The sequence below is a fragment of the Emys orbicularis genome, chromosome 1 (genome assembly GCF_028017835.1).
Source record: "Emys orbicularis isolate rEmyOrb1 chromosome 1, rEmyOrb1.hap1, whole genome shotgun sequence".
Lineage (NCBI taxonomy): Eukaryota > Metazoa > Chordata > Testudines > Emydidae > Emys > Emys orbicularis.
The window spans coordinates 241,873,562-241,886,584 of record NC_088683.1 but is presented as its reverse complement, the minus strand read 5'-3'; positions in this window follow the sequence as shown (position 1 = coordinate 241,886,584).

Genomic DNA, 13,023 nt, shown 5'->3' with positions numbered 1-13,023 from the left:
GGTATCTTAAATTCACAATTTTCCTAGTAACTGAAAGGACATATATTTCGGTTATCCTCTTTGGGTAGCCCTTGTCCCATGTTTAGGTGTGCCCTCATTTTTTAAAAAGGATTTTTTTTTAAAAAATGAGAGCTGTGTGTATACCTGCCCCAATAAATATATTCTCCAATAAATAAAACTTCATTAAAGGCTAGATTATGCTGCCTCCCCCATCTTATTCACCTGGGGGAGCAGTTATTCACAGGAGTAGCCCCACTGACTACCTATCTGAGTAACTGTCCACTCATATAAATAAGGGGCCCACAAGCAGGTCCTAAGAGTTTAGGTTGAAATTACAGCTGGAGTGAGCACTGAGTAGTCTACTAAATTTTCTATTCCAAAGGCCTTTTTCAGGTGTTTATTACTTTGCTAAGCTTTTACCTTTTTGGCTGATATTTTCCAGGTCTGCTCTCTCCATGAGGACACTTGAAAATAAATGTTAAGCAAAAATGCCTCTGCAGTTTTTGAAAATGAAGAGAGTGAATAAAAAAAAAGATTTTTTTTTCCAGAATGAAATAAAAAATTGCAACTTTTCTATGAACAGCTCTTGTGCCTAAACAAGACAAGGCAGAAATTTGTAATTTGGCAAAGAAATAGTCTCTAGGCCACATGTTTTCCTTTCAGCCATCCAGTGAAAATAGTTTGACTTAGCAGAATTGTTAGAGTTGCTAAAAAGGAATAACAATAATGGTTTATTAAATATCAATCATCACATTATGTGGGCACTGTAACTTGTGTGGCATTTTGGACTCTATCAAAATGCTATGGTAAATTCTGGCTCTTTCAATGTACAGGTGCATATGGTAGAAGGTAATATGATGACTGAAGGTGCAAACGAAAGGAGGAAGGTGGCCAAAGCAGCAGCTGGATGATTTCTTTGTAACATGACACAGCACTGACAAGTGCCAATCTGAAACAATGGATGAAATGGCTGAGGACAACAATTTGGAGGTGGACTACAGCATAATGGATCAAGGGAACAAGAAGGGGCCCAGTGCTGAGGGGACTTTGACGCAGGAAAAATACAGCAAATGCATGAACAACAAAAAGGTCCTGCCACAAAGCAGCTTTCAGCATAGAATCAAGGGGCCTGATTCTCCAGGGTATTGTTCCAATTTCACACCAGTGACTTTAGTGAGACCATTCACATACTTAAAGTTAAACATATGTTTAAGCACTTTGTTGGATCAGGGCCTGAGTTCCTTAAAAGTAATTCCAGTTGAAGAATTTTGGAAATCTTTTAGTTCCAACATTTCAAAACTTTCACAAAGAAACAATAACTAACTCTTTCTAAGCTAATATTCCTTAGCCCAAATGAGCCTTCACTTCAAGATCTATTCCTTAGGATTTTCCCCAGGGGCTTGGTATGAGTTGGGATAAGAAGCATTAGGATTTTATTGATGATGGGGGCAGGATGGTCCATTTGTAGACAGTGCTACAATTATATGCATGTGTAAAGACAAATGCACCTACAGGGCACAAACATATGTATGTGCCTACTTAATGGGCACATTTGACAAAGTTAGATAAATAAGAATTCATTAAATAGGAATGTACATTGAAAATAGTCCACAGTAGAGGTAAATCCATCCCAATCCAACACAACTTCTATGAAGAGTGCTGAGGGAAGCCTACACAAATGCAGACTGTTTTTTTCTCTCATTTTCTTTTTATTCCACAACTGTCTGTTCAGTATATTCAGGTTTATTCCATTTTCATTCATTCTCTGTACTGATATTTGCAGTTTCAACTGTAGTGATGTTCCAAAAAAAAATTCCTTAGATGGGACTGCTTTCCTTAGCCCCAAGTATATTATCTTCCACCTCCTCTGACTCTAAATATGCCTCCTGCTTCCTTCCCCTTCTCTCCATATCCTCCCTTTCAACCTACCGCTTTTTTTTATATCTCAGATACACATCCCCATCACTTATTTCAATGACCTGCATCATTAGTTTTGTTCACTGCACTGACTTTGCTACATTTTAGTAGAAGTGTAAGTCACTGAGAATGAGGTGGTTGTGAGGAGAGGAAAATGGAGGAGCAGAGAGAGAGGGAAGGATAGATGGGAAGAAGTCAGAAAAGTGATAGACGCTGGACACGTGATGAGGAAGAGAAGCTAATGGAGTGGTGTTTAATGCTGGAGGAATGGGAAAGGAAAAACCCAACCCTCTCACCAGAACTGGGTTTATAAAGTTGACAGGCCAGTCATCAGGCCCAGTCATCACTCAATCCACAAAGGTACTTAGATACTTAGACCCCAGACTTAGGTGCCTAAATCTCAGGTTTAGGCACTTAAGGCACAGTTTTAGGCTCCACTGCTATCCACAAAACTCCTGCTGAACCCTGTAGGTGCCTTAACTCACTCAGTGCCTAAGTTTTCAGGGTAAAAGTTCCCTCAGCGCCTATGTTTCTGCATGTGCACTGCTGCCTCCCTCTAGGTGTCTGGACACCTGTCTCCCACCTAGGCCCCAAAGCAATCCATGATGTCTCTTCTCTGTCTTGTCCCAATGACCGTTCAGGTGTGAATAAATACTTAAATAGTCATTGGGCCCGAGGAGGCAGGGGGTGATTCTCTACCCTAATGTTTAGGGTACAGTGGGTACTGTCCCCCTGCTCCAATTATTTATCCATAGTGGAACAGCTAGAACAGGAGAGACTGAGGAAGCCCTACATCAGAACATTGCATAGCTCAGTGGTTAGAGAACGCTCCTGAGTGGTGGGAGACCCCTGTTCAAATCCTTTCTCCCTTGGAGGGAGGGAGGGAAACTGAACCTCTTCCACATCCCAGGTGAGTACTCTAACTATTGGTCTAAAAGTTATAAGGTGAGCACCACCATCTCCTCCTCCAGCTGTTTTGTGTGGAGTGCAGCAGGCACCTAACGCATTCCTGCAAGAAAGGCCATAGGTGCCTGAGGATATGTCTACATTGCAGTTACGCACCCATGGCTGGCCCACTGCAGATGACTTGAACTCACAGGGCTCAGACTAAGGGGCTATTTAATTGTGTAGACATTCAGGCTTGGCTGCAGCCTCAGCCCAAAACATCTACACTGCAATTAAACAGCCCCTCAGTTTGAGACCTGAGAGCCTGAATCAGCTGGCACACGCCACCCATGGGTTTTTAATTGCAGTGTAGACATACCCTGAGCCTCCTGACTCCAGATGGGTTCCCTTTCATGGATGGCTAGCAGAGATAGGTACCTTCCTGCAGTCTGGACTTAGGTGCTTAGCTCAAAGAGAGAGGAGAGGCATAGCACATGCTCCTCTCATTGGTATCCGCCATTGGCTAGCGTAGACAGCTGCCTGCCTAGTGTGATGGCTTTTGTGGATTGCATTATTACCTAATTGCTCCACTTGTGTCACAAACCTTACATGTAAGAGCATAGGCCTTGACTAACTACATCTAGGTAAAAAGTACAGTGCCTTGACTCCACTAGGATTTACAATGAGAAAGCAATCTCAATATTAAAAGCACACCTATTTTTTTAAGTGAAGACCTGGTCTTAGTTTCCAGAATAGATCTGCGCTTAACCTCATCTCCCAACACATGAAGACTCTCTTATTGTGTGTGACACCAGGATCTAGGTATTGCTCAAAGCTGGAGAAGACCCCTCGTGGGAAGATGTTGCTCTTTCTCAGTTTGTTTTGCTACACAGGAGAAATCCTCCTTGGCAGTGTTTGCATCTTACTTTAAGCATTTCAAATATCTCTCAGATCCTGAAGAGATGAGCTAGATTCTGCTCTCATTTGCAGAGGTGTAACTCCCGAGTAACTCCATTGACTTAATTTAAGTCACTAATGATTTACACTGGTGGTAATGAGATCAAAATCTGACCAAATGTCTGTTGGTAATTCCCCTTCAGGTTCAAAGACATTCATTATTCCACAGAGGCTTTAAGCCAGTCACACCAATTTGGAACTGTCTAATGGTTTTAATCTCTTCCACTTGAAGGACTCTCTCAGGCTCATAATTTTTGCTATGAAATATGTAAAGTGAGATCCATATTCTTACAACGTAAGTTATTTTTCTAGTCCCTTCAAATGTCCTGCTAAAAATATGTGTGCAATCACTATTATCCTCTAGAAGTAAACCAGACATTAGCTGCTTTATAACTAATCATTGGCAAATTTTCAACTTTTCTGTGTGGAAATAAAATTAGTCAAAATAAAATAACAGCATTAAATTAACTATTTGCATTGCAGAAAGGTATTGTTTAAATTTAAGGAAATAACCCTTAAAATGCCAGTCACACTCAAGATGCAAGGTCACAGCAGTCACATTGTCTTTAGACTACAACTTTTTGAGGCAAAATCCAACAAGTTTATCATGGAGCACAAACTGTAACCAATACAGCACTTTATTAAGCTTTTTTTCCTAATCCAAGTTTCTTTCTGGACTGGCATATATTGGAATATTACAAAACCCACAGACACTAAAGTATAATTCCTTTAATGTTCACTGTTCCATTAAATAATGTTAAAGCCCATTAAAGATTAATATTTTAAATGATTGACCCTAACAGTAGGGTTTTTATTTTTTATTTATTTGGCTAACTGAACAATGTACATGCAAATAATGGGCCTGCCGGTAACTGGTAGAGACACAAAAGAAAGGTGAATATTTAGCTTGATGACAGGATGACAGGTATAGAGTTGTTTTCGTATAGTAATATTCAGGTTGAAAGGAAGGTGAATAGATGAGTGTTGTTGCCAGACACAATATAATTCAATGTGACACAGCACAGCACAATCAAGTTTTTCAAGTTGGGTAAAGGAAATAGTATAGTGAGCTCAGGCAGCTACAACATTATTCTCTAGTTTTTCTCATCCTAAACATTCAAATATTTTTCCTACATTTTTATTTACAGGGGTAAGTTAACAATGCAGAGCTTTAAAGCATTTTCACCAACTTTAAAATGGTATATTACAAAAGAATTCATCTGCACTGCTATTCCTGATTGTAATCACCTGGCACTGGATAATTCTGTCCAAAAGACAGTTCTCAGAAAGGAAGCTAAGGTAGGCATCTACTTAGGTTGTGTGATAACAAGATCCCAATAGCCCTTGTAGAAAGCTAGTAAATAGAACCAAGGAAGAAAATAATTATTCCAATGCTTAGAAAAAACACACCCATTTGCCAATGGCAAGTGCAAATCACTCCATGGCAAGTGTGGGGGCTTATCCCTTCAGCTTCTACACAATTTAAACTTTCATTAAAAGAAAAAAAGTTCCTAGCCTTCATGGCTGTGAGGAGAACATTCCAAATGTAATCTTCCAGACTGAGTCTGCAGACAGTTCTGCCTCTTCTGCCTGTCACCATTTTGCCAAGCAGCAATAAAGTAAAGTCCATAAGATTTGGGGTAGCTTTGCTCCCACCATTTAGAAACCTGTGGGCAAGTTGTGAATCATGCACAGAACGGTGAGCAGCAGAGGTTGGCACTGGAGATTTTTATGGCAGAAGAGGCAAAGAAATGTAGGCTGAGGGCTAGTAGAATAGCAGAAACTTCTTTCTTCCTCTCCCTTGTAGCAACCAAGAGGCTGTGGCAGAAGCTGGTGGAGATGTGTTCCCCCCCCCCCCCCCCCAATCCCATAACACCCAAAGGCGCTTCTAAAAGAGCAATAACAGCCAGAAGGCTCTCAAAATGGATGAACAGAGAAAAAACACTTTCCCTCCTTCCAGCAGCTAGAGGGGGCTAGACTTTGAATTTATCCGATACCTACTACACAAAGGCTGATATAAAAGATGGATCCAGGGATAGGGCCCCAGTAGACATCCCAGCACCTTTTGCCAGTAGGAGACTTCGGCTTCTCACTAGAGCCTTGCACTAGTCCCAGAGGGTACCTCCCTGTGTGTGGATGTGAGGATGATAATCTGGGTCAGAAATAGTAACTGGAATAGCCGTGTGCTCTCATAAACAAAGCAGCCAATCTTGCCAAGTGCTGAGCACTCCCAATTCTTACTAATCCTACTGAGTGAGAAAGAAATGGCACCCATAAAAATTTAGAAGACCTAAACATGGTAAAACTAGTTATTCTGAACTAGTGGCTTAGGACATCTTCAAAATTGCCAATAAAAATGAACAAACAAAGCAACCACTGCTGTATTTCTATAATATTTCTGTGTGCCCTTCTAAAATATATTCCAGCATGAGTATTAGGAGACAGAGGTGTTTGTATAGAGCCTAGCATGGTGGTGTCCTGGTCCATGACTAGGATTCCTTGGCACTACAGTCATGGAAATAATAAATAATAATAATAATAATACTAGGTAACATTTGCAGAGGGCACTCAAGCTACTCACAGGAGCCAGAGTTAGAAATTCCTGAGTTCTATCCCAGTTCTGCAACTTCGGGCAAGTCGCTTAACCGCTTTCTCAGTTTCCCCACATTAACAAAGAAATACTTCTCACCTATCTTATGAGACTGTTGGGAGACATCTGTAGGGCACTTTGTAAGGCATGATATGAGTGATGATAAGCATTGTTAGTGCTAAATTTTAATTTCATTTTAAGTTTATACTAGAAGCCTCCAGATAAAAATCATATGAAGACCTTACCATGTTAAGAGATCAACATGTTAGAAATGAAGTTACAAAATAATTTGCTACAATGGTAATAATAACGGGTGCTTTAGCTACCCAATTATTAACTGACTGAATGGAACATCAAAATACCCTTTGCAGAAGGAATATATTGATAACATAAATGACAGCTTTGTTGAGAGAAACTTATTTTGATAGTTACAGATGTAAGTCCTATGACTAGAAGCCAGAGGCGGAAAACCCTCTCAATTCCATTTATTGATTAAATATGCTGCCATAGAGATGTTCATTTGCATAGGCTATTTACCCACAATTCCCCTAGCGACACTTGTGAGGTCACAATAACTATATATAAACTTGGATTTTGGTGGGACATTCTCACCAGCAGGTGTGAAGGGAGTTAGACTATTGTCAGGGCCGGCTCTAGGCACCAGCAAACCAAGCACGAGCTTGGGGCAGCACAATTTCAGGGGCAGCACAATTTCAGGGGCAGCATTCCGGACACCTTTTTTTTTTTTTTTTTGGTTCGGCAGTTGCGTTCCCGGAGGGTTTTTTTTGCTTGTGAAAGTTACCAGAAGAAGGAGGGTATTTGACCTTTTATTTGCATATATATTCTGTTGCTGTGTTTTCCCAAGGCTATGACTGTGTTCCCTTTCCCTTAATAGAGATCCCCTTGTTTGTACACAGTCTCAGATGTGTTTAGTTTTCCCAGGTTTCTGGAGGAGGCATCAATCCAGCTTATTTATGTTTTAAGAGAGACCCTAAATATATTAAACCCTACTCTTTTCACAGCCGTTAACCACCTGGCAGAAGGCTTACACAGAAAAAGATAACAAAAAATTAGGACCCCATTTTCAAGCAATTTAAATAGGACCTCCACATCCGTCTTCATGCCCTTTCTCCTGTACCTCTGTGTAGATTCTCTACAGGCTGCCTCCCTTCCTCACCCCTCCTGCACTGTAGAACCACAATGGACTCACTACAATCAAGGCCAACTGTGATGATGCAGAAAGATAGGCTATGTTCCAAAAGAAACAAAGCATCTGCATGCATGCCTTGAGACCACCAAGAAGGAAGACAGAGGAGGCAATTAATGAGAATGTTTAAATAGTAGAAAAGTTAAATGCACATTCTGCTTCAGTCTTCTAAGGGCGCGTCTTCACTGGCAGCGCTTTAACGTGGCTTATGTAGTTGCAGCATAGCGCTGGAGAGAGCTCTCCCAGCGCTCTAAAAAACAAAACAAAACACCTCCACGAGGGGCATAGCTACCAGCGCTGGGAGCATGACTCCCAGCGCTGGTGCACTGTCTACACCGGCGCTTTACAGCGCTGAAACTTGCTTTACAGTGCGGAAACAGGGGTGTGTTTTTTCACACCCCTGAGCGAGAAAGTTGCAGCGCTGTAAAGTGCCAGTGTAGACAAGCCCTTAGACAACAGAATTAGAGGCTTGATGGAACAATGGTCTGATCCTGCATCATAAATCCCATCTTTTGAAAATGCAAATCCACGGTGACTTTGACTCAGGCTAAACTATTAAGGCAGAGAATTTGGCCCAACAAATATGGAGGGGCCTTGAAAAAAAAGGGAGCAACCTACTGGTTAAGCTGCAGTTGTACACTCCTAAAGCCGTAATCCAGCCTTAAACCTTAACTCAATTTTACTTCTTCCTTTAGCCAAGGCTTGTATGGTGCTTGGAGATTCTAACCTGTATGTTTAGAACTGCCAAAAAGAGAAACAGAATATACTATTATATAAATCAGACAAATGGGAAAAATGCTAACAAGTCCACAGGACAACAGGTGATCCCATACTTATTATTATGCAAAACTCCCATTGGTGTCAATGCGAGTTTTGCCTGCATGAGTGCGATAGGGGTAGGCCCGCAGAAATAGTCACAGAATAGCAGGAGAAGGGACAAATTATTTTATACTCTAATCCTGTGAGTTAAGTTAGTGCTTCTGAAAGCTAGGTATAGTGCAGGCAGACACTGTGCAAGCTCTCCCATTGCCCTCCAGTCTTAAACATCTGTCCACTTTTCAGCTAGTTTTTGCTTAAGAGAGGCCGGAGAAAAAAAGGATCTCTCGGATAAGGACTGAGGTTGAAGGGAGGCTTGCACAGCACTATGCTCGCATTATGCCAGAGATGGCAAATTTTGCTGACCAGTAATGTTTTTGTCATGTGGACAAATGCCAACTAACTCCTTTACAGCTGTAAGAGAATGAAGGAATTTGACGCCATGCCTCCAGATGTGACAGGCTTGCAGAGCACAAACACCACTGCACCATCTTGCTCCTGAGAAGTAACTGAAGACCACTGTACTAAGGGGATTCCTGGAGGTATCTGCAGCCATAGGTTGGCACAGGAAAAGCACTTGACAAAAAACTAACACCCAGCCTAGTGAAATAAGGCCAAGGAGTAGGAGGTGTTGCTAAAAGTGTAAAGAAAGCCTGGTAATTACCTGCCGTACATTGCAAATCAACACCTTATATGCTAAAGGTTTTCAGAAATTTGCTGAAAAGGTGAAGAAAGAAAATTTGATACTAACACCAACAAGTAACCGCTCCCTTCATAAGCATTTATCGAAACAGTGCATTTAACAGTCATTTTTTTTCTTACATGAGAAAATACAATCCCAAGTACACAGAAAGAGAGACAGGTTCTATTTGCCTTTAATTCATTGTCCTGCTTACTTTCCATCACTCTTTTTATTTATTTATGATATCTGCACTCTGTGGGCCTGGTTCTTTTCCACCTTACCCTGATGTAAATCAGGAGTAACTCTATCTGAGGTTAGTGATGTTATACAGGTGTATCTTTCAATCAAAAATATCATCTAGTTTTCTCTTGAACATATCATACTGAGGCTGTCTCCCACAACCAGACCCTTTTCATAGAATATCAGGGTTGGCAGGGACCTCAGGAGGTCATCTAGTCCAACCCCCTGCTCAAAGCAGGACCAATTCCGACAGATTTTTGCCCCAGATCCCTAAATGGCCCCCTCAAGGATTGAACTCACAACAACCCTGGGTTTAGCAGGCCAATGCTCAAACCACTGAGCTATCTCATGTATTGTACATACTAAGTGAAATTATTTTATGTAAAACTTCTCTCTGCTCTGCAATTCATGTCCTCTTGTAATTGTTTTTCCAATTGTAAAAACAGAAGTTGAAGAGCGGGCTTGGTCCCATGTGATATAACATGGGGTAATGGGATCATCTCTGCATAATGACATGTGCCCAGAAACCCCAGTGATTGCCACATTTTACAAATCAAACAACAAATACAATAAAATGTATTATCAATATCAGGAAATGTTGTCTTGCTCTGAGATCCATTATGACTAAGGGTATGTCTACACTGCAGCTGGGAAAGTGCCTCCCAGCCTGGGTAGACAGACATACACTAGCTCAGCTTGAGCTAGCACACTGCAAATAGCAATGTGAATGTTGGGGCAGTGGCACAGGCTACTATCAGAATACAGACCCCGGGGGTCAGATGGGCTTGTGCGGCCACCAATGCTGCAGTGTCCATATTGTTATTTTTAGAATACTAGCTCAAGCAGAGCTAACATGGCTCTCTACCTGAGCTAGGAGGCATGCTCCCAGATGTAGTGCAGACAAACCATGATTAACACAGTAAGCTGCACTAAGCTAAAATACAACACTTTCCTAGCTCTTTTTCTCAGAAATTTCATAGCGCTTTACAAGAGTTAAGACTCATAATACTTCTAAGGTAAATACTATCACTGCCATTTTTCAGATGTGGAAATTGAGGCGCAGAGTGATTAAATGACTTGTCTAATGTTGCACAGTAGAAATCCATTACAGAACCAGGAATACAGCTGGCCGGCTATCTATGCTTTAGCATTATTACTACAGTGATTTAAAATGGAACTGGACAAAACACTATAAATTATACTTTAGGAAATAATTCTGCACTAAAAATCTAACGAAAGCTAACAGATTTTCTCTGTCTAATTTCCATGGCTCTATAGTCACACTTGTAGACAGTTTAAAATATATTACAAACTCTAGATATTCCACAAAATATCCTCTTTTCAGCTGTTTTACTGCCTTTAAGTTTTGACACCTTTCCTTTTTCTGCTCATTTGCTATTAAAATTTAAAAGGTTCCAATGATGAGTCAATCGTTTTTCACTCTGAGTGTGGAGGGAAAGATACAGATTACCAACCAATGCATATGAGAAGTAAGTGTCAAGCAAAATGTATACATAAACAGCAGAATGTTAGTGGAGGATGTGTAATTTTAGTGGATGTGTACCTTTAAAGTTCTGGGTAAAAGTCTTTCAATGAGACTGAGAGGGAGAGAGTAATTTGAAGAATTTATATATGATGGATCAGGTTTTTTTTAAAAATGTGTCCAGCTTTAGCTGATACTCTCATTTGAAATTTTAGTCGGTTCAGATACTGATCTCACAAAGTTCATTCGTAAATCAAGGTGTGCAGATATTACAAGAGGTAGGTGGGAAGATGTAAGGAAACACCATCACCAGTACAAAAGTTTGAGAACCACTGCCATACATTCCCATTCAAGCCAACTAATTTCAGTTCCAGAAATGGGTGTGGCAGATAAAATTTTATTCAAGCCGAATCTAGCTCCCAATAAAGTAAATTGAAAGACTCGCAGATTTCAACTGTACCAGGGCCTTTTAACCTTAAGCCTCCCTCCTTTACTTACAGTATTTCTACCAATTACATGCACAACCACGTTCTTTCTACTCCCACTGAATTCAGTGACAGTTTTGCCATTTAATTCAACTGAGAACCAGTTTGGACTGAAAGACAGGTAAAAACTAGTGTTTTCTGCAACTTCCTCAGTTCAGAAAACCCTTTACTGTAATAGATGTATCTGAATACTTGCAATATGCCACAGACTGAGTTCCTTAATATAAGGAATTGTGCTTGTCAGTTGTCTCCAACTCAGGAGCCCTGTAGCCTAAAAGGGTCTGTTTTTTAATCTCCTCTGTTTTCACATATCAGTGGTCTCTCTGTATTTGTGGTTATTACTCTAGCGTAGCCATACCATGGCTTTGTAGGCTGTTTCAGCCGATTCTGAAAGGTATTTCGGCACCAAGTACTTATATTGATTGGTGTAACAGAGACTGAGAATAAAAATCAGACCCTATAGCTAAATCCACCCTTCTCAAAGAGTGCTTGCACAAAATCCACCTAGTAGTGTTATAGCCTTTCAGAGGAAGCAATAGCCTGCAAAGCCCCTTTCATTTAGGAAGCTGTGGCTAAAATCCCATTCCAATCTGAAAGGTGGGCAAGATTGTTTTCTATCAGTGTAAATTGCATCCTCTCTCTTCCCAGAGATGGGGAAATTGCACTTTCATACTCCAATCAGACCCAAGAGCATACTCCAGAGGTCACCCTCACACCTGTTTCTTCTAAAGAGAAGAATATTCTGTTATCACTCAAACAATCTGTCTAAAGCAAACCTTGTTAAGAGTGAAACTATTTTCATTTTTACAAAGTTACAATTTAGGAATCTAACCTTAAGTGATTGAAAGTTGCTGGAGTACTTCACTTTACAAGATTGGGGCAATCACTTCTGAATTGAAGTGCATGTTGAAATATACAAAGCTCCAATAATTAGAGTCAGTATAAATGGTGCAAAATGATTCAATATTCTTGGGAAGAGTTAGATAAGTGGAAATTTAGTATAGGAAACAATCAGTATTCAAAAGTGAGGGGGAGATATTTTGAGATCAAATATATCTTTAAACACCAGAAAGGCTTTTTATGTTATTAAAAGCATCAAAAGACTAGTAAGTCCAAACTTGCCACAATATAAAACATTGGTATACGTTAGATACCAGATTGTCAGAAGAAAGATGAAACTGGAATCCCATCACCTCCTCCCACCTTCCCCTTTGTTCCCCTTCCCCAGTCTTTTCAACTACATTGCTTCTGAATCTTACTACCCTATCCTTCAAATTTATCTCTGGCTAGTAAATTTAGCTCTCAGGCAAGCAGGTGTTTGGTAAAATGTTCAAATGGTGCTTTATAACATTCTCTTCTATTTAACAGCTCGTCTCATTTAGAGCTCAATTGTCTCTTAGCCTACTCACCCGCATAGTGGGGCCAGAGAGTGTAAGCCTCTCCCTTCTCTCTCTATGTGGGCTACCCAAATCTTGGATTCAGGTGCACATAACAAGCAAGCAGTGTGTGAGAAAGGAAGGGATGGTCATGTGAGTTAGACATTGGACTGGGATTGACGATATCCGTAGCAGAGCCAGGAATTCAATAAAGAATTCTTATGGGACCTTTGGAAGGTACTGAATCTGTGTGCCCCATTTCCCCATCTTTAAAACAGAAATAATAATACTCTGATAGTTCACAGGGGTGTTGTGAGGATAAATTCATTAACATTTGTGAGGTGCTCAGATACCACAATGAACCCTGATAAGCAGACAACGTGGG